The sequence below is a fragment of the Sus scrofa genome, chromosome 4 (assembly GCF_000003025.6).
Source record: "Sus scrofa isolate TJ Tabasco breed Duroc chromosome 4, Sscrofa11.1, whole genome shotgun sequence".
Lineage (NCBI taxonomy): Eukaryota > Metazoa > Chordata > Mammalia > Artiodactyla > Suidae > Sus > Sus scrofa.
The window spans coordinates 9,394,035-9,417,408 of NC_010446.5; positions in this window are offsets into that span (position 1 = coordinate 9,394,035).

Sequence of the window (23,374 nt, forward strand, 5' to 3'; positions counted from 1 at the left end):
CTCTGACTTCAGCTCTATGATGGATTATAAAAACCTTGTTTGTAGACTGTTGGATTTTTATTGCTATAGAGGTGCTTGGAACACTACAGTTTTTTGAATTCTAAACAGAAGAGATAAATTTTCAATTTATGCTTTGCTGCATTTTTTTTGGGGGGGGGGAAGAGATTGGAATAGTGAGGTTCCTCCAGATTTGTCAATGCCGCTATAGCTCTCTGGCAATGTTCACAGCCACACTGGCCTTGTCCATTGAGAGGGCTTATAAATCTCCCTGATATTTGGAAAGAAAACCTGTCAAGATGAATGCTCTTTGGTAGAATCTTCCTTATTCACCACAAACCCTTTTGGTCATTTTGTGCTAAGAATTGCTAGTTTCCCATTACAACTTTGTTCTTGTAAGAGAACTCCAATTTTAATTTGGACAAGTAGATAGGGATAAAAGACCACATTTCTTAACTTTTCTAGCAGTTATTCATGTGATGACATTATAAACAAAAAGATACATTATTAGGTAGGTTTTCCTGAAAGCCTGATTAAAGGGAACTGCCCCATCTGGGAGATGTACATTTATACATGTCAACCTTTCTTTTTTCAGTGGAAGTTATGGCAGGAGCCCCAGCAGGCAACTTGGGTTATGAAGTGATTCTAAGGAGGGGAGGCTCAGCTTTCTGGAGCCAAACCATAGGAGTCCTTCCCACTCACTTCCTCCCTCTCTCCTCCCTTCCTTCCTTCTTTCCTTACTTCCCTCTTATACTTTACAAATATGTATTCATTTTTCTCTGTGCCAGGGATTTTTCTAAGTACTAAGTAAGAGTGAATTTTTTTTAAAAAAAGAAACTCATTGACTTCATGGATTTTTGAGGGTTAGAGATAGGCAATACGCAAACAAATAAAATATAGATTTATGCCAATGATAAGGGTTGTCAATAAATGATCAGGTAAGTATCTGAGCGTGTACTAGCCTAGGGAGAGGTGGCCATAGAAGGCCACGTAACTAGTGGGGCGACAGAAGGCCCTCCTTTCAAGTAAAATGGAGTAAACAGATACCTGAAAGGTGAGGAGAGGACATTCCTTAGTGGTAGGTGCTGGAGGAATTAAGAAGCTAAGTACTCTGAGGGAGAAGTGCTTGTTTGTTAGAAGAATGGCAAGGCTAGAGTGCAGTTGGAGGGAAGTGATAGAGAGGACGGCGGGGAAGTCGGAGGAATGACAGGGATTGGCTGCAAAAGTGCATGAGGGAGTTCCCGTCGTGGCGCAGTGGTTAACGAATCCGACTAGGAACCATGAGGTTGCGGGTTCGGTCCCTGCCCTTGCTCAGTGGGTTAACGATCCGGCGTTGCCGTGAGCTGTGGTGTAGGTTGCAGATGCGGCTCGGATCCCGCGTTGCTATGGCTCTGGCGTAGGCTGGTGGCTACAGCTCCGATTCAACCCCTAGCCTGGGAACCTCCATATGCCAGGGGAGCGGCCCAAGAAATAGCAACAACAACAACAACAAAAGACAAAAGACAAAAAAAAAAAAGTGCATGAGGACGCTTTTGGGATTGATGGATATATTCGCCATCTGGATCATGACGGGTTTCATGGCTATATACATCGTCCACATTGAAAACTGAACCCTTTACTTATGTGTTGGCTATTTTATATCAGTTATGCCTCAATCAAAAAAACTGGGGGTGGCGGGCGGGCGGGGAATTCCCATTGTGGCTCCATGGTAACAAACCCAACTAGTAACCATGAGGACATGGGTTCCATTCCTGGCCTTGCTCAGTGGGTCAAGGAGCCAGCATTGCCATGAGCTGTGGTGTAGGTTGAAGATGTGGCTCAGATCTGTGTTGCTATGGCTGTGGTGTAGGCTGGTGGCTGTGGTGCAGGCTGGCAGCTGCAGCTCCAATTTGACCCCTAGCCTGGGTATCTCCATGTGCCACAGGTGTGGCCTTAAAAAAAAAAAAAGTTTCTTTTTAAGAGAGAAAATAATGATAAAACAGAGAAAATACAGTATAAATTTTCAAAATGGGAAAAAAAATATTAACTATGTATAGACCTGACAGAGAAATTTTGTCTAAAATTCATATAGCATTTTGCAACTCTAAAAATTAAGGAATCACATAATAAAATGACAGTAAGAACACTACACCCCCTCTGTAATGGGTACAATTAAGAGAGGTCACTGCACCATCACTTTCATGGATAAAGTTTAAAACCTGATCATTCCCGTTGTTGGTGAGGCTGTGGAGGAAGGGCCTCTATGTCTGCAGGTGAGTGTCACAGAGAGATGATCTGACTCAAATACTCCGATGATGAGAATGAAAAATAGGAGGGCGAGGGAGGAAAGCCAGAGAATGGTCTGAAAAGGTCAGGTGGATCAAGGACTCTGGGCCAAGCGGCATGAAAGAGAAAAAACTGTGCATGCTTGATAGAGTTGGAGACAAAAATTTTTTCAGGGAAGAGATAGATTTCTGTAGAGCTAGAAGGGAAAGAGAACATTAAGAGACCTGAGTGAGGCGGTCCCATCATGGCTCAGTGGTTAACGAATCTGACCAGGAACCACGAGGTTGTGGGTTCGATCCCTGCCCTCACTCAGGGGGTTAAGGATCCGGCGTTGCCATGAGATGTGGTGTAGGTAGCAGACACAGCTCGGATCCCGCATTGCCATGGCTGTGGTGTAGGCTGGGAGCTACAGATCTGATTAGACCCCTAGCCTGGGAACCTCCATATGCTGCAAGTGTGGCCCTAAAAAGACCAAAAATAAATAATAAATGAAGAGTGAGACCTGAGTGAGCGTCTGAAGAATTCGTATGATAACTGAGGGTAAGTTCTAAGGAGCGCATCTAAGGGTTTCCTGGATGGAGGGGAAATGCAAAAGCAAGTGGACAGAGCCGTACAGAACCAAGGAGTCCAGGAAAGGAAGCCAGCGTCGTAGTCTTAGCTTCCTGTGGGGCTGATAGAAAGAGGGGCAAAGTGCATAATGAGGTTCATGCTGATTGTCCCCAGATTAATAGTGAGACCAGAGATGTGAGTGGAGGGAAGAGCTGGGGGGACAGTTTTGCCTGAATCTTGCAGTGGTGCCAGTGGCCCTGGTCTGTCACCTCCGGACTTTGATGTGAGACATAAACTCTTTTGCTTAAACCTTGGTTATCTCGGATTTTATGTGCAAACAAACCAAATTAGTTTCCTTTCTGTCCCACACTCTGAGGTTAGAAACCAGAATTTCTCCTATTAAGCTATTGCATATAATCAGATACCAAGCTCTGGAGGTGAAATAAATTAGCATAGGGCAATTTATAGATCGAGAACAAATTTGCCTTACTTAGTCCCAAGAGCTGAGAATTCCTTTCATAAAAAGACCTGAAAAATTTTCAAAGAACGTGGTAAATGGGAACCTTCACGACCCTGATACCGCAAGCCACTTGAGAAAGGGTTTGCATTTCTGTTGGGTTTAGGAAAATCAATAGAGGATGCATTCTCTGGTATCTTTAAGGCCAGTCACGCTGCTTTCATCGTTGGCCTTCCTAGGAAAGGGAGTTATTACATTACACAGGTAATTAAGCTGAAGCTTCTGTTCTTTAGGACTTAGTTCCTGAGCTGTTATGTTCTGATACTGTTGCTCCTTCCTCGGGAGTAACAAACACAAACAACATCGGAGGAGGCGTGTGCCCCAGGGGTGCCGGGCAACTGATAGATGAAGCCCGTGGTCCCAGTATCTCTGCACATCTGCTGCCTCTCCGCAGGAGTCATCCATCACTGCATGGCTGAAAGGGGCCAAGCACCCTCAGAGTCCTGCTCCATGTCTTTGCTTCCAGCTGCCTCGCTAAACATGGCAATCATGACCATGCCTGAGTGGCCAGGCCTCCCACATCTCAAGCTGGCCTGAATGCTAGATGGATGCTTTCATCTTGGCCCTGGTGAAGGGAAGCATACATTTCAATTAAGAAGTGGCCAGAAATCCCCTCTGAACAATGCCTCGGAGGCAGTGAGGATAGAGGACTGACAATTAGAGGACCTTCGAATTCCATTTCATTCCCCTACTGATTTCCTGAGCCTGGGTAAGTCACTTAGCTACTATGAATCGCTGTTTATTAGGCTACACACTGCTCTATCTAAAATAGATGGGTGATACAGACCTATTGCGTAGCACAGCGAAAATTACTCAGTAATAACCTATGTGGGAAAAGAATCTGAAAAGGAGTCGATATATATAATCAGATGTATAACTGATTGACTTTGCTATACACCTGAAATTAATACAACTTTGTAAGTCAACTATACTCCAATAAAATTTTTAAAAAAACAAAACAATAAAAAAACAACAAATGACCCAGATTCATTTAATAGTTAATGAACACCTGCTAAGAGCTAGAGGCAGTGCTAGGAAGAGAGGTCCAAGGAGAATAAGACACATCTCCTGTCTTAGAGGAGCTCGTGGATTAGCGAGGAAGAGAGAGTCTAAAATAGATATCTTCTTCCTCATAGGGTTTTGGGTGGTTCAATGAGAGGATGTGTCTGAGGGGACTTGAAAGCCGCAAGTTCTCAACAGGTGTAAGCTGCTGCTGCAGCTCTTGAACATGATGATTTTACCCATCATTAGAGGCATCTGACTACAGTGCTCCACTTCTCCCATTCTCTGTGTTCCCCAAAGTCAGGTAACAAGAAAACAATTCAATGTGTGACCTTTAAAAGACTTTGTGTCTTCAGCAAATTGATTGACGATAAGAAAATAAACCTTTCAAATCTACTGCCTGTATCTAATGAGGTCATTTACATGAAAGTGCGTCATAAGTTGTATAGAGCAATAGAGATCAGGACTTTATAATAAAGTTGTTGTAGTCAAGACACGGAAACATCCTAAATGTCTGTTGACAGAGAGTGGATACAGAAGGTGTCGTACATGGAGACAATGGAATATTACTCAGCCGTAAAAAAGAATGAAATCATGCCATTCGCAGCCACATGGGTGGACCAAGAGATTATTATACTAAGTGAAGTAAGTCAGACAGAGAGAGACAAATATTATGATATCAATTATGTGTGGAATCTAAAAAATGGGTACAAATGAACCTATTTGCCCAAGAGATACAGACTCAGACTTTGAAAATGAACTTATGGTTACAAAAGGGGACTGGGTGGGGAGGGATGGGCTGGGGGTTTGGGATTGGCATATGCACACTGAAGTATATGGCCAGTGGGGACCTGCTGTGTAGCACAGAGAACTGTACCCAGTATTCTGTGATCATCTATGTGGGCAAGGAATCTGAAAGACAATGGATATGTGTATATGTATCACTGAATCACTTAGTTGTACGGCAGAAATATCACAACAGTGTACATCAACTCTACTTTGATAAAAATTTTAAAAAATGGAAAAAAAAATACCACTTACAGTACCATCAAAACACTGGGCATTTTGGATTTCCAGAATCCAGCTGTTTTTTCAGCATCTCCATTATTACCAATGCCGTTTGAAGAAACTATAATACATTTTATTAGAATAAAACACCTCCCGGGTTTATGAAGTAGTTTACTGATTTCCAAAGTCTTGCCCAGAGAACCTGTTTTCTACAAAGCAGCCGGAGGGATCCTGTTAAAACAGAAGGCAGGAATTACAAATGTAGCTACAGTAGCAGATCTAACACAGATCAATAAAATATATGAAATAACTGTTTTCCCAATGTCCCTCCTTTACTCAAAATACGCCCATGGTTCCCCATTGCAATTAGGGTAAAACTCAAGTTCTTACCACGGTCTATGAGATTTTGCAGATTTTGACCTCTTCTTATTTCTCCATCCTCTTTTTGTATTTTATCTTTTACTCACTCTGACCAGCCACACTGGCTTCTTGGCTGCTCTTCAAACATTATTGGTATTTTCCACCTTGGGAGGTTTGCTGTTCCTATTCCTTTGGCACAGAAAATATCCATCTTGGGTATGTGTTTCCCATGAAGTCTTTCCTGACCTTTTACCCCAACTGACTCTTCGACCTATTGGCGCCCCATGCATTATTTCTACTTTACTCCTCCCTGTAGAGTTTATCATAACATAACATCATATGTAATTTGCTTATTGACCTCCCTTTGGAATTTTTCCTACTAGAATGTAAGTCCCAGGAGAGCAAGAAATATTTTTACTTTTATCACTTAGCATAGTTCCTGGCAAATAGCAGATGCTCATCGATTCCTATATCAATAAATGATGTATTTCGCTTTTGCAAAACCAGTTTCTCAGGAGTTCCCTTTGTGACGCAGTGGTTAACAAATCTGACTAGGAACCATGAGGTTGTGGGTTCGGTCCCTGGCCTTGCTCAGTGGGTTAAGGACCCGGCGCTGCCGTGAGCTGTGGTGTAGGTTGCAGACGCGGTTCGGATCCTGTGTTGCTGTGGCTCTGGCATAGGCTGGTGGCTACAGCTCTGATTGGAGCCCTAGCCTGGGAACCTCCATCTGCTGCAGGAGCGGCCCTAGAAGAAGAGGCAAAAAACAACAACAAAAACAAAAAAAAACACCAGTTTCTCAGAGTGATGCATGTATACTTACCATCCCCAAAGGGAACCAACACAGATTTAAGAACACATTCACTTTAATATTTAGCGTTTCTACTCAAATGCCACCTCCATAAAGAGGTCCTCCCTTAATGTCATGTCTGAAATAACATCCTCGTCACTCTTTGTTCCTTTACCTGCTTTGACTTTGGTCACAGCCCTCGTAATTACTTTCTGTTTTGTCTCAGGTTGGTTTATCTATTGATATTCTGCCTTCTACACTAGAAGGTCATATTTATGAGGGTAAGAAACATGCCTATTTTGCTCACAGTTACCCCAGTGCTGGTATTGCATCTTTTAGGGGGAAAAAATGATAAACACACTTGTTTTTAAAGTGATCAATGGAGTTCACAGGTGGCTCCATGGGTTAAGCCTTCAGTGTCGTCATTGTGTGGCTTAACCCTCCAGTGTGTCATTGCTGCTGTGGAGTGGATTTGATCCCTGGCCTAGGAACTTCCACAGGCTTTGGTGTGGCCAAAAATAAAAATAAAAAATAAATGGGAGTTCCTGCTGTGGCTCAGTGGGTTAAGAACCCAACATAGTGGCCAGGAGGATGCAGTTTCAATCCCTGGCCTCGGAGGGGTTAAGGATCCGGCATGGCTGCAAGCTGCGGCATAGGTCAAAGATGTGAATCAGATGTGGTGTTGCTATGGCTGTGGTGTAGGCTGGCAGCTGCAGCTCCAATTCAACCCCTAGTCTGGGAACTTCCATATGCCATAGGTGAGGCCATACAAAGAAAATAAATAAATAAATAAATAAAGTGATCACTAAAAGAAAAAAGACTTTTAAATTAATTCAGAGTAGTGACACAGTGGCGTGAAATGTTCCATGAATGTTACTTTTAAAACACTATTTAAATTAGAGGGAAAAGACTAATTAATAACACCAGAAAGAACCCAAGCCTCCAGAAGATTCTGGAGAGTTTAATTTTGGGAAAAATGCAAATTGAAAAGTAAATATTGTGAGCTCGTGGCTTTCTGACATGGAGAACTGTCCAACTACTTAGATTCCTGCTTCAGAAATATAGCCCTATTGGCAGAAGTGTCAGAGGTAAAATTTTAGGGCCATCAAAAGCAGCTGGAAATTTAAAGTGGGGGGAATCCTTGCAGAGAGAGAACAATAGAAGGAATAAGAAGAAATCAAAATGTGACTCTGAAGTCAGGCTAAATCCCTGGATGTCAGATAAATTATGACTGGGTGGATTCCCCAGGGAATCAGCAGAAATTCAAACAAACCCAGGGAGAAATCTAACCTAGAAAGATAGAGCTCAGTGGGGGTCTGACCTACAGGTTATCTGGGTTTTCTTTGACAGTTGAGTGCATTCCCCAACTCTGGACAGCTCAGATGACAAAGAACTGGTTTAAAGTGTCAGAGGACAAACCTCCTAAACCAGCAGAACAGCAGAAGGTTATGAGAGATTTCCTGTAAGCGGCCCACACCTTCGGAGGAATGCCAAATTATGCATTACTTCTTTGTTTCAAGACTTGTCTCACTAGCGCCTACTTTTGGTACTTTGCTCAAGCCCTCTCTTCCTTCACAAAAATACGTCTTTTATTTATATCTAGCTTTTGAGATGTTAGACATTTTTTAAAATCACCTCTAGATGGCGAGCTGCATGAAGGTAGGGACTGTATCTATTTTGTTCACGGTAGAGGCTCTAGAGCGTCTCAGGAGCCATTGTGATGATGACAGTGATGATGGTATATGCTCAGTGCCTATTTGTTTAATAAATGATGCATTAAGAGATTAATCATGATGACCCTCTTATAGGGGAGTATAGTGGCGGCTTGTTAGAAACTCAATACCAGGGATCCATCGTTAAGGGACTGTAGGCAAATGGGACAAGAACGCTGGTTTTTAAATCGAGTACATTGGAGAAGATGTGTCTGGAGCAATTATTCAGCCATGTGTGGATGGGATGAGGACCTTGAACAACTTGGATAGGGTACTGTGCTTAAGGAAATATGCATGGCAGCATAACGGCTAAGGCCCATTCCCGTAAGGGGGTGTAAGGCCCTGGAGGTCTGCAGAGCAGTGACCTCACCTGTGACATCAAAAAATCACATCTCGATCAGCTCTCGTGTGTTCTACAAGTAGCTTGTCATGTATCATATATAACAGACTACACGCATGAGAATATGCATTTTGGATTTTTTTAATACAAGGTGGATTCAAGATTCATTTAGTAACGGTGCTCTACTCTGTCAATGGCTTTCTCGTACATTTTCTTTCTTTCTTTTTTTTTTTCTGTCTTTTTGCCTTTTCTAGGGCCACTCCCATGGCATATGGAGGTTCCCAGGCTAGGGGTTGAATCGGAGCTGTAGCCACCGGCCTATGCCAGAGACACAGCAATGCAGGATCCGAGCCGTGTCTGCGACCTACGCCACAGCTCACGGCAACGCCAGATTGTTAACCCACTGAGCAAGGCCAGGGATCGAACCCGCAACCTCATGGTTCCTAGTCAGATCCGTTAACCACTGCGCCACAACGGGAACTCCTCGTATATTTTCTTAAATGATTCCCAACCTCTTTCCAAAAGAGAAAGAACTTCTTTCCAAAAGTTGGGGATCATTCCAACTTCTTTAGTCACAAGACATAAGCTGGGCTTGATATAATTACTGGCACAAATTATTATATTTGTAAATATGAATTGAACAAATGGATGTAAGGATAAATGAATAAAAAAGTGAGCAAGGAGGAGTTCCCTTTGTGGCACAGCGGAAATGACCCCGACTAGCATTCCTGAGAATGCGGGTTTGATCCCTGGTCTTGCTCAGGGGGTTAAGGGTCCGGCATTGCCATGAGCTGGGGTGTAGGTCACAGACGAGGCTCAGATCCCACGTTACTGTGGCTGTGCTGTGGGCTGGAGCTGTAGCTCTGATTTGACCCTTAATGCCCCAGAAACTTCCATATGCTGCGGGTGCATCCCTGAAAAGCAAAAAAAAAAAAAAAAAAAAAAAAAAAAAAAAAGTGACCAAGGAAGAGCACTTCTATCTATATTAAAGACCAAGAAAAGCTCTGTTTGGAGGGGAAAGTTTACTTTCAAAAGCTGTTCTTAGGGGTCTAGGGGAATGTGGAGAAATCCTTTCTGATTGGCACGCATTTGTCCAGCAGCACCAGCTGTGACTTATTCTCTCTTGTTTCTTAGGGGTTGACTTCCGAGCTTATGTAATGAGTGGCTACAGTGGCTTTAATGACAGCACTGCCTGGGCACGATGAATGCCCAGCAGGCAGCTCTCAAGCACAACAAGAAGCAAATACCAGATGGCCAATCTTCCAAAGCCCAGAAGCACTTTGCACCAATCTTACCACAAACTGTCCATTATTTAGACTGAAACCGTCACCAATGTCCTACAGATGCCAAAGGAAACACTAATAACAAGATTCTTGATTCTAGGGTATTTACGGATGCCCTAGGGGACTTGGGAATTGTGGTTGTGTGGTTCGTGACTATAGGGGATCAAGGAAGAAGTCCTTGACTGGGGAAACTTCAACTTACCAACATATGACTTTGAAAGTTCACTTATCCCCCTTGAATGGCAGTTTGCTCTTCTACCCAATGGTGATACCACCAGCAAACTCTAAAGGATAAAATGAAGACACACTCCATGTGTTGGTGTTGATATGTGTGTACACACTCAAGTGCATGGAATAGACACATTTTATGCCTACTTGTTTTTTTAAAATAATAGTCAAATATTCTCTTATTTTTAATTAAAATGTTTAGCAATGATTTGACATACAAGAAGAAATAAAATGATTTAAGAAGCTACACAGGGAAGTATAAAGAATAATAAACATCCCTTAGTCTACCAACCATATTAAGTCTTAGGATCTTCTCATCATAGACGGGCCTCCTATGTTTATCACACCAGTTGCCGTCTTCTGACCTCAACAGAGACAATAACAACCTTGAATTACGTAGTAACCTATCTCTTGGATTTCTTCACAATTTACTGTTGCGGGGCCCACTCAAACTGCGTAAACTGTATCATTCCAAATGCATTCTGTAATTTTCTCTTCCTCCTGCCAATTCTAAGTGAGGTTTTCCATACGGATGTGTAGAACATGATTCCCTCATTTTTGCTCCAACATAGTGGTCTTTTAAAGGACAATTTATCAATTTACATATGGTTTACTACTGCTGGACATTTAGAATATTCTCAGCATTTTTTCCTCTGGAGTGAATGTAAAAATTTACTAGAGTTTGCCAAAGCATTCCTCAAATAAGCTGTCACAATTTATACACTCATAAGCCAAATTGTGAATGAGCATGCCTTTCCTTCCACATCTTTGTCAAATCTTGGTATGGCCACAAACACTGTCTTGCGGGTCTGTTGGGTATGGAATGGTCTCCCACCAGAGTTGTGATTTTCATGTCCCTGATTACCAGTGAAGTTGTGAAGTAGAGCTTTATTTTATATACATTTATAGACTGTTTGCAATCTCCTTTTTTATAGGCTGCCAATTTTTATTTTCATGAGTTACTTTCAGTAACACTAACAAAAATCTAAAAAGTTTTTTTTTCTTTTTAATATAAGGAAAATATGAAGGAAGGCAGGTCACAACTGATAGAACACAACTTGATGTCATCAGTGCTCCATGCAGTTTCTAATAGTGAGTTCTTCCAACTTTAGAGTATAGGCGTCTCACCTCACAGTCACAGGATGGCTGCAGCTTCTCCAGCAGAGCATCATGGACTTAGGTAATCAGAGAAAAATCTTATTTCAGAAAAATAGAACTTTTTCAAAAACCCTGAAGATATATTTGCTTACATCTTAGTGGTTAAAACTGTCATATGCTAAATTTTTTTTTTCATTTTTTAGGGCCACACCTGTGACATATAGAAGTTCCCAGGCTAGGGGTCCAATCGGAGCTACAGCTGCTGGCCCACGCCACAGTCACAGCAACAGGGATCCAAGCTGTATCTGTGACTTACACCACAGCTCACGGTCATGTCAGATCCTTAACCCACTGAGTGAGGCCAGGGATCGAACCCAAATCCTCATGGATCCTGTTGGGTTTGTTAACCACTGAGCCACAAAGGGAACTCCATATCCGACAAATTTTGAATGACACAAGGGAGTTGAATATTAAGCTGAGAAACTTGGCCCCAAATACAAAATCAAAACCAGTAAGAGAGGATCACTGAGAGGCTACTGATTATACAATCAGCAGTCTTCCATAAACACATTTGTTTCCATTTTATGTTTTCTTTTGTCTCTTTTGGCTTGTAAAGTTTATGATAACTCATGGATACAAATTCTTTTTTTTTTTTTAATTGTCTTTTTAGGGCCGCACCCACAGCATATGGAGGTCAAATCGGCTACAACCGCTGGCCTGCACCACAGCCAGAGCAAAGTCAGATCTGAGCCATGTCTACAACCACAGCTCATGGCAATCCTGGATCCTTAACCCACTGAGCGAGGCCAGGGATCAAACTTGCATCCTCATGGATACTAGTCAGATTGTTTCCACTGAGCCATGACAAGAACTCCACAAATTCTTCATTGGTTGTTATGTTATAAATATCTTATCCTTAATCAATAATACATGATCATTTCATCAGATGTGAAAAAGGCATGGGTAAATTAAATTCATGATAAAATTCCTTAATTAGGAAATTTAAAATGTTCTTAACATGATAAGGACGATTATTAAAAACCTCCAGTACATTTCATTCCGAACAGGAAAATAATAGGAAAACTAGACAGAAACAAGACAAAGATGCCAAGAACATCTCTTCTATTCAACATGACATTGGAGGTTTTAGATAGAGCATTGTGGGTGAGAAAAAAATTTAAACACACAAAAAGTAGAAAGTAATTAAGAAATAAAACTATCGTAATTGTGGAAGATACTATTAATCATTTGGAATACTCAAAATAGTCTGTAGAAAAATTTTAAAAGATAACAAGCTTGGTAATGCAGCTGGATGTAAGACAATACACAAAGTCTCAAACTGCTATAAACAAAATTTTAAAAAGCAGTCACAATATAGAGAAATCCCAGAGAATATTAAGGACCTAAGAACAAACCTAATCAAACACTTGCAAAATCTTTATGGGGAAAGGTATAAAGCTTAAAGGGATAATGAAGAAGACCTAAATAATTAAAAATACACATATTACGCCTATAAACAATTAGAAAGCATACCATTGTAATGATGGATTTTCCCCAATTTGAACTAGAGATTCAATGTAATTCTTACCCAAAATCTCCATAGCAAACTTTACATGCCAACTCTAAAATGCACAGGGAAGAGTACAGGAGACGTGGAGAGAGGGAAATTGATCTACCAGGTGTCAGAAATTATGAAACTTGAGTAATTACTACCCCCATGGAATTGGTACCTGGATAAACAAATGCACCAATGGAATGTCCTGAAGGGGCCACAGAAGGAGATCTCTGGCCTAGGAGTGTGAGACGTCACGTCATGGGTGGGTAAGGAGAGCTGATTCAACAAAGGAAACTGGGGAAATAGTTACCCAAGAGAGAAAAAATGAACACGTCGAGTAAGCTACCTCATACTGTAGCTAACAGCTACAGTAAAAGCAGCTCAGAAACAACCGCAACAAGAAAACTTCAAAATTTTGAAAAGCCAGGTCTTTCTCTTTCTGACCCCAACACAGAAAAGGGTCCTTAATAAAGACACAAAACAGCACTAACTATAAAAAAAGAGTGACAGATTTTACTATGATAAAAGTAAATTATCATTATGCAAGAATAAAAGGACATTAAAAGTAGGGAGGATACATATATATATGTACAAGTATATATATTTTAATATTCTTTTATATATATACAATTATATATATATATTTAGAAAATTGGCATATATTGGGAGTCTAATTGGATTCTTTAAGGAAACATGCTTATTGAATAACCGTTTGCATCTACTTTGGCTCCTTAGATTCTAAGGTTGATAGATGAATTTTTATGGTCCAATTTATTGCTGGGAATCACAGATTCACTGTGAAATGTCACTCAGAATCTTTCTTCAGCACCAGTGCATGCCACACACTATGCTGGGTGCTCTTGGAGATCAGAGATGAGCCAGAAAGGGTTCTCGCCATGTAATTGGCATAGAACCCATCATTTTCCCGTGTCCTCAGTCCCCTTGGTATTAAAAAAAGACCTTCTCCCCAGTTCCTTCACATACATTTTATAATAATCTTGCTTCTAGCGAGGGATTGCAGCTGCTTTGAATAAGAGAGTGAGGGAAAGGGCTGGAAGGAATATAATGTCTGTAGACTGAATGTTTGTACTTCCCCCCAAATTCACATATTGAGAATGAATCCTCAATAAGGTGGGGCCTTTGAGAGGTCATTAGGTCATGAGGGTGGAGCCCTCACGGGCGAGGTTAGTGCCCTTTCCAAAGAGACCCCAGAGAGCCCCCTCCCCGTTTCTGCCATGTGAGGACTCAGGGAGAACCAAGAGAGAGCTCCCCAGAAATGGAATCTGTGATGCCTTAAACGTGGACTTTGCAGCCCCCAGAACGGTGAGAAAGATATTTCTGTTGTTTATAAGCTATCCAGTCTCTGGTATTTTGTTAGAGAAAACTGAACAGACTAAGACAAGTAATTTTAGCCTTAGCCTAAACAAGTAAGAAATGATCTAGAAAGTGGTAGCGAGAAGCAGAATGAGCTCTGCATTTGTAGGAGTATTTTAACATGTTGCAAAAATAATCTCTCCTGATGAAACCACCTTAGTGTTTATGTTGAGAAAGTAGGACAGAGAAGGTACACTGGCATGTACATGGCAAGAAAGGGTTTGAAAGATGGTTTAGAGCCAGATTTCTGTTCCTCTGACCTGAGCCTAACTGGCATGGATATAGCCTTGCCCCCTAAGCTGGCAATAGGTATGCAATAAGCCACGATCAATGTGGAAAGCTTTCATGCATTCACATTTAATATTCTGGAACCCCTCAGCATGTCGGGGTTTTTAATCATGCTCATAACTCTGCTCAAATGTCATACTTATAATGACTTGGCTGGCCAAAAGAACATTCTCCCAATCAATCTCTGTTTTTATCTTGGGCTCAGTCCCACCTGACAAAGGTGTCTATGCTTTTGTTCACTGCACCATTTCTAGCATCTGTAAAAGCACTCCCCAGGTAGTTTTTGTGCCTAAAATTGAACTAACATGTCTACATTTTGTCATTGGACCTAAATTTGCTTAAAGTTGCGTCTCAGACTCATTCAGAACTTTGTAGTCTTTAGCAAAGTTTGGGCTACTTTCTGAAAAGCTCGAAAATGTACTCTCTTCTGTAGGTGTATCATAAGCTGACTAGTAATAGCCCCTCTCCAGTAGACAGCAGAGGGGTAACAGGCCATCTTCAGAGGCAAGCTGAGAACGCTGACGTTATCCACACAGTGACTACTTTAAGTAAAAGCCCTCAAAAAATTGCTAGGCAACTCCACTTTTTCAAGAAATATTGTATATTTTTTATTTTTCTCTTTGCAGTCTGATCCAATTAAGCATGCGGGAATGGGGGGCACATTTAATTTTAGTTAAGATTACAGTTTAAATTTACAAGTAAGACCTGAACACTAGCAAGAAAAAATTGCGCAGAAACATGCAAATGAGATACCCAAAGGCTGGTGCTCATAATAAATCAATTAACAGGTTCTGAAACTTGTCAACCTGAAGTCTTCAGGTGAAGTGAAGAAACACATCTTGAAAGCTGCAGAAATGGCAAAATGTCAGACTCCCCTGCTCAAGCTGAGAACATTTTTTTGTAGTCTAGAAAAATGAAAAAGGCACATGACAACCAAAAATCAACTATATGATTTTGGATTCAGCAGCTGCTTTTGCAAATGATGAATGATTCATAAAAAATGAAATTTAAAAATTGATGACAAAGTCTCAACAAAGGCTAAAGAAACAATATCTTGTGGGCAACACTCTCCACTATAATGAAATATAATGCCAGAATACAACAGGGAGCAACACTTGGAAATAGACAAAACAACAAAAAAGCACTTGAAAATAATTTCTTGGTATCAAAAAAAAAAAAAAAAAAAAGCCCAAACAAAAACTATACTCTACTGGAAAACACAAATATTTACAAGTAATTAGAAATAACTGCAATGAAAGAATTAGATAGCAAAAATTATGGGATAAGCCAGAATTTGGTAAAATGTATGGTCTCAATGCTATATTGGAAAATAAATGACTGATTATTAGTAAGCTAAGCGTTTTGCAAAGAAATTAAAATGAAAACCAATAAAAGTAACAAATTAAGGCCAAAGAAAGTATAAGAAAGGAAATAATAATAAAGAAACTAATGATAAAGAAAACAATCATAAGAGGCGATCGACTAAACCAAAAGCTAGACCTTTCAAAAGAGTATTAAATAGTATTTGGGGAGTTTCTACTGCGTGGAGTGGGTTAAGAATTGGGCATTACTGCAGCTGTGGCGTAGGTTGCCGCTGTGGCTCAGATTTGATCCCTGGCCCAGGAACTTCCATATGCCATGGGTGTAGTCAAAAAAGAAAAAAAAAAAATAGGTATTTTGGCAAAATGTAATAAGCAAAAAAAGAGAGAAGTGACAGACGATATAGAAAATCAAACTAGGGGAGGTGAGTTATAGTTATTTCTGCTAACCATCTTAATCCAGGTAACAGAGAGTGGATTGAGTTGCAAAGAAATGAGACAAGCTTTAAGGAAAGAGCTTAGAAAGGTTGATCATTGCCTCTTAGACGTAGAACTGGGTTGATGGTATCTGGAGAACCAGAGATGGGTGGCCAGAAGAGCAAGTTCATTGCCAGCACCTACCAGTCCAGTGTAGGTTCCTTCTTGACTGACATCCAGGAAATGCAGAAACTGGGATTTAAAGATACATCTATTCTCTAATCCACCCCTTGGCCTTTGGCTACATTCTCGGGTCTGTAACATCTCGACAAGGGTCGGTAGTTCTCACATTGGTCCTTCTCACCACTCATCTTACCCCATTTTCCCCAGGACTCTCTTCACCCCAGCCGGGTGAATTCAGCTCCACTTCTTTGCCCGAGCCATGTCGTCTCCTGCCCCAGGGCTTTGGCACAACTTTCCCCTCTTTCTGAAAGACTCTACTTGCTTCTCCACAGAGCTAACACTGCCTCGGCCTTAAACATAAGTTTAAAATTAGATTAGGGTCCCCTGCCTTAGGGACGCATGGTATTAGAGTAGGTTATCATGACAACTCCTATGTATGTGTCAACACAGACCCTCTGGCCTCATCTCCCACCAGGGCCCTTGATCACATGTTCTGAGTCCTACATTTCTGGGGCCACAAGCTCCAAATGTGCACCCAGCTCTCATACTTGGTAGATTCCAAGCAGCCTGTGTGGCCACAGCCTGATTTCATGGACCAACCTAACTCAACCTAGCCCACCACCTACAGCAGCAGTCTGGGGTGACAGGGTCCATGGCAGGACTCAGAGAAGCCTTACCCAGAGGGTGACTCCTTGGGTTTCCCCAGCAGCTGCTGAAAAGGCCAGATGATAATCCAGAAGTTCAAGGGCATCGGGCTCCTCTGGGATGAAAGTTGGCTAGTAGGAGACAGGAGGGAACAATCTTAAAAATTCCCTGCCCCTCTCTTTTATTCCCCCAGGCCCAGCTTGCTGCAATGAATGCTAGCCTCCTACTCTCTCAATTTGTCTTGGGCAAACAGTAAGCAGCTTATATACAGCTTCTCTGCTGTTTAGGTCACCAGGCTCAAACTGCAGGTGTTTCATAGAGGCTAAGTGCTCAATTTTGTTGCATTTAAAAACCACCTGGACACTGGAACCCATGGCTTAGAAGGCCCCTACCTGGCTCTACTCTACCTCTCACATGCGGGATGTCTTTAGGGATTTTCTCACCTGGATCCTCATCAGAGAGCCCCTTGGTAGGTCCGCTAGGTTTCCAACTCCCACAGCTGACACCCTCTCTCCCTTGCCTTATTTCCTCCCATTTCTTAAACTGTATTTGCATATATATTGCTTATGTATTTGTCTGTGTTTACCCTGATTTTAAATTCCATGAGGTCCTTCATGGCTTTTTTTCCTCCTTCATACATTATGGATTACACATGCAGTATTTCACTTAATTCTCCAAAAGAACTTGCAAAAGATGCACTATTTTCACCTCTATTTTAGAAATGAGGAAATTGGAGCAGAGAGGAGTCGAGAAATTTCCCCTCAGGTTCACATAGCCAGGTAATGAGACACGGAAGATTTTTAGCCACTGTTGTGTTCAGGAGTGTGGCATCACAGGAGGTCATTTAAGCCGGCAGAGGGGCCAAGGTCACTGGGAAGGTGCTTGCGGTGGGAATCCACTCATTCTGGGATTACCCCTGGGAAGCAACAATACTGCAGAGGTGACAGTGGGTGAGATGGCTGCAGAGGTGACTAAGTGGGTTTCCCTTTCTGGGAACAGAACCCAAAGTTTTGGCCCCCTCGGCTTTCCCTGGGCTAACGCTGAGTGCACTCCCTGTGACATCCCTAGATGACATGAGGTTCTACGTGCAAAAAAACACGGGCCAAGGAGGACACAGAGTCACCACCACTGATGGCCTCCCCTCCTTTCGCCTTACCCTGAACTGTGCTCAGATCCACGCACACACACGCTGCAAGCATCCCTCGCTCTGTGGATTTCCAAGGATGAATCGATAAGTCACACAGAGTTGATTTGCATAAACAGTATGCATCATGTATTGGGTTTTTAGGGCTCCCATCACAAAATACCACAATGTGAGTGAGCCAAACAACCGAATCGCACTATTTAATGTTCTGGAGGCTAGAAGTCCAAGATCAAGGTGTCTGCAGGGCCAAGGCCCCTCTAAGAGTTTTGTTCCAGGTATCTCCCTCAGCTTTGGGTAGTTCCTTGGCTTGTGGCAGCATAATTCTAAGTTTCACCTGGCAGGCTCTGGAGTTCCTGCTGTGACTCAGCAGAAATGAATTCAACTGGGAACCATAGTTTGTGGGTTCAATCCCTGACCTTGCTCAGTGGGTTAAGGATCTGATGATACCGTGACCTGTGGTCTGGTCACAGGCGTGGCTCAGATCTGATTTTGCTGTGGCTGTGGCTGTGGTGTGGGCCAGCAGCTGTATCTCTGATTGGACCCCTAGCCTGGGAAACCTTCATATGCGGTGGGTGTAGCCCTAAAAAAAGCAAAGAAACCCAAACAAACAAACAAACAAACTGGCATTTTCTCTTTGCATGGCTCTATCCCTATCTCCAAGTTTCCTTCTCTAAGGACATCCATCAGATTAGATTAGGGGTCCATCCTACTCTCGAATGATCTCATCTTAACCAATTATATCTGCAATGCCCCTATTTCCAAACGAGGTCACTTTCTGTGGTATTGGTGGTTAGGACCTCAACATGAACTTTAGAGAGACACCCCTCAGCCCATAAACAACCTCATATGTCTAAAGGGTGATTCATTTTGAGGCATCCCTTCCCTTCTTCTGATCACTGGCGTCAGCACATAACAGTTCTGGGTCCAAATTGCCTGCATTCAAAACCAAACTCTACCACTTATCAGCTGTGTAATTTTCAGCAAGCTGCTTTCCCTCTCTGTTCTCAGTGTCCTCATTTATATACCTGGAAGGATGATCTCCCTGGGTAATTGTGAAGAATAAAGGAGTTAGAATGCGTGTAGTATTTAAGCACCAGGCATGTAGCTCTGGATAAGTTTCCTTTTATTGCTGTAAATCCACCACCTTGCTTTCTGGTGGAGTTTGCATTTACAAAGTGTGTTTCTGTATCTAACACTGGTTATCAACACAGAATCCTGTGTGTTGGACCAGGATTTTTTAAATTCCCATTTCCAAATGCATGCAGGTCAAGGTACAGAGGTGCAAGAAAGCCAAGGGCCTTGTCCAAGAAAACCAAGTAAGCAATGGCCACACGGCACTGGATCCCAAGAGAAATGTTTCCCACTTTGTTGTCTTTAATCAACACCAGTCCGCAGGGTGGAGCGGATTAAACTTAAGTATTAAGATTCCATTTAAAAAACCTTCTCAACTGACCATGGCATGAAGCAACTAGTCAAACCGTGGGCCAAGAGAATCTTGTAACAGTATCACGGTTTAGTGACGGTGTCCTCTCATCTTTTCTTTGGATTTTCAATCCCTTTTTTAGGCTCTGTGCAGTCCTATGAAATTTATCTATAATGTGTTATTCCTGAAACCTCTAGAAGGGGAAAGATTGAAAATTCTATGTGTTTCTCATACCTTTGGGAAATGATGAGGGGAAAACATGATGACATTATGTGAGCTTTTGAAATTTGCCCAGAAATAAATTGATGTTTTTTTTTTTTTTTTTTCTCCTTTAAGGCTTTCAACATGGACGACATGAATGGCTGAATTTGAAATTGCTCTGAGTTTGCAATGGGAACTCCTGTGGCGCCCCAGAAATCCAATTATGGTTGGGAAATCATATAACAATATGGGAACCTATGCTGATCAAAACAATATTTTACTAAGTTCACTGAAGATGAGGATTGAATAATGCTGAAGTGTGAAATCCTCAATTATGCATTCAGTTCCAAGGGAAGAGATGCCTCTTGCCAGATACTTGCAATTTTTCTCACCCTGGAAATATTGAATATAATCTCCCTGGAAGATGCAGTTCTAAACATGAATAAACAAGGTGCAATGACTCTATTAGGCCACAGCCATAGTAACGTGGGGGATCCGGGCCATGTCTGCGACCTACACCACAGCTCTGGCAATGCCAGATCCTTAACGCACTGCGCGAGGCCAGGAATGGAACCTGCGTCCTCATGGATGCCAGTCAGATTCATTTCTGCTGAGCCGCAACAGGAACTCCCCTCATCCTATGTCTTACTTCATAAGCAACACAGAAAATTTTTATTCCCCCCTTGCATGTTATATCAAATATTATTTATTTTTAAATTTATTTTTATTTTTTGCTTTTTAGGACCACACTCATGGCATATGGAGGTTCCCAGGCTAGAGGTCGAATAGGAGCTACTGCTGCCGCCCTACACCACAGCCACAGCAACGCAGGATCCGAGCCGCATCTGTGACCTACATCATAGCTCATGGCAATGCCAGATACTTAACCCACTGAGCGAAGCCAGGGATTGAACCCACAACCTCACGGTTCCTAGTTGGATTTGTTTCCACTGCACCACAATGGGAATTTCTCAAATATTGTTTAAAATTTAACCATAAAGAAGACATTTATGCCTGGAGAGGTTAAAAGGCACGCATAAGGATATACAAAATGTCTAAATTCTCAGAATAGCCAATATCCTTATTTTATTATTATTATTATTTTTTTTTTTTTTGTCTTTTTGCCATTTCTTGGGCCGCTCCCTCGGCATATGGAGGTTCCCAGGCTAGGGTCTAATTGGAGCTGTAGCCATCGGCCTACACCAGGCCACAGCAACGTGGGATCCAAGCCACGTCTGCAACCTACACCACAGCTCATGGCAAGGGCAGATCCTTAACCCACTGAGCAAGGTCAGGGATCAAACCCGCAACCTCCTGGTTCCTAATCGGATTCGTTAACCACTGCGTCACGACGGGAACTCCTACTCTTTTTTTTTTTTTTTTTAAAAGGAGCTAATTATTTTAAAATGTAGTCTAATTTTACATTTAGTTCCTCCAGATCTAGGGAGGCATACAGCAATCTCTATCGCTACATCAAGTGATTTCAGAATACCACAGTTTCTGAGGTTTTGTTTAAAGTAGCACTATCTGCTTCTTTCTTGCTGGCAATTTCCATATTTCCTGATTCTAGTGTGCTTCTCTGGGGCATACTTCTTTCACCATCTTCATCTATAGTGACCTATTTGCAAAGCAAGCAAAATAAACAAAGCAAGAGTCGATAGGTTTTGAGAGATGCTGGTCAGTGAAAAGGAGAGGCAGCTGGCAACAGGCTGCACATTCTGTTTTTTTAAAAGCTGCCTCTCCATTCCAACATCCTATTAATTATGTTTGTCATCATTCATACACGGCCTTTCATTCACTTAATAGCAATTATGTTCTGAGTGTTTTGTGTGTTCGAGGTGATGTATCCAATGAGATGGGCAGTTGCAAAAGCTTTGAGAGTCACAGAGGGCCTGTTTTAGGAATTAGACCAAGTAATTGTCCTTCTTAAAGGATTCTGGGTGCCTTTCAGCGGCTCCTTAAATTCCCTCTGCTTGTTTGCAACCTGTAATATCCTACAAGCTCACTATAAACAGTGTGAAATGCCACAACATCCCATTGAATCTGACTCTGTGCCCATGGGTTTCTATTTTAATGCATGAAGACTATCCATCGAGTACGTGGTTTTAGTTGTTGAGGACAATGGACTCTTTTGAGATATCTTAGAAATAGCAAACTCTTTTTTGTGTTGCTGTATCTGGATTCATAGATCTCTAAAGCTCAGCTATGAAATGCTTCATACCTGTGGACTCAGATTAAGTACCCTGACTTGAAAGAATCCTGTAAGCTTCATAACAGCAATCCAACACTGTACCAGAAAGGACCTTTCCGCTGACACCTGGGTTCCCCCCAGTGGGGGGCTAGCTCTGGCCAAGTGCCTTCCCCAAGACTGTCACTCTGGTTGGAATTTGCGTACTGCTTCCAGTACTCTCCCTGCTCCCAGCACTCTGATTCCTGAAACCCTTGAGGCTCCCCTGGTCTACTGAATATCTCATATCCGTGTGCTATACATGGATATCCTGATCAGATCCATCCACTGTAAATTTGGTAACATTGTCGCCCGATCCCCTTAGTAATATTCTCCAGGACAACACGAATTATTCAGCTATAATGGGAATGGCTGCTGTCTTGGCCCAATTCCCATTAAGAAAGTGAGATAAATTTTCGCTTTCCACAGGGGAGGGAGGAAATGGAAATGACAATAAAGCCAGACAAGGAAATGCAAGGAGAAAAGCAGGAAAGGGCAAGGATGATTTTGTATCGCAGTAGTCCCTAGATTTATGTCTTTCTGGATTGGGTCAGTGAAGCAGATTACAGACTCCAAGAGATATTTGAAATGGCTGCGACGGTCCTACCAGCTCCAGCTGCCACATAACCGCAACCATCCCCACCAGTGGTCAGCTGATATAGACAATCACATCGTGGTGGCACCAAACTAGGATGAAAAGAAAGCATTTGGAGAGCACAGAAGGCCATGCAGAACTCCTGACCAGCTAGTTCCATGGGCTGTCTTTCTCCTTTCTTTAACCTCCTCGAAATGAAACGATGCACCGAGATAAATTTTGAAATCGATGTTTTGTATCGTGATCAGATTTTTCTGTATTACTACTACTAATAGACATCCCGTTGACCTCATAACCATGTGGGATGTACCCAAACCTTAATTCGTTCTTCCATTTATCTCTAGCCTTGTGATCCTCATTGCTTCGTCTAGAATTTCAATCAAGATGCTGAAGGTCCCATGGCTTTCCAAGACCACACACTCAGGCAGTACCAGACCAAAAATTTGAATCCAGATCTGTCTGATTTCCAAAGGTAACCAAGCTTTTATCTTTACCTATTATGTTCATTATGCAAGCTCTGTTTTTGTGGGGGGGTTTGGGTTTTTTTGATAAGAATGATTCTTTCTCTTAGTCCTCAATCTGCTCATGTTATAATGCTCAGTAAACTTCGGTGGAACTGAATGTGAGTTGCAGAATGAGAATACCAAATTCTTATCTTGGCTGCTAGCAACCCCCCACAGCTGGTAACGACTGCACGTATAAAACAGTGCTGATCTTCTAGTATAAAGCCTCGGGGTTTGCTTCCCAGGGACTCTGGAAACCTGGTCTCAGGAAAATCCTGGAACACAGACACTTTTACAAGAGCTCTGCAGCCTACTAAATTCTAAAAAAAAAAGTTCAGAGCTAAATTTTGCTAC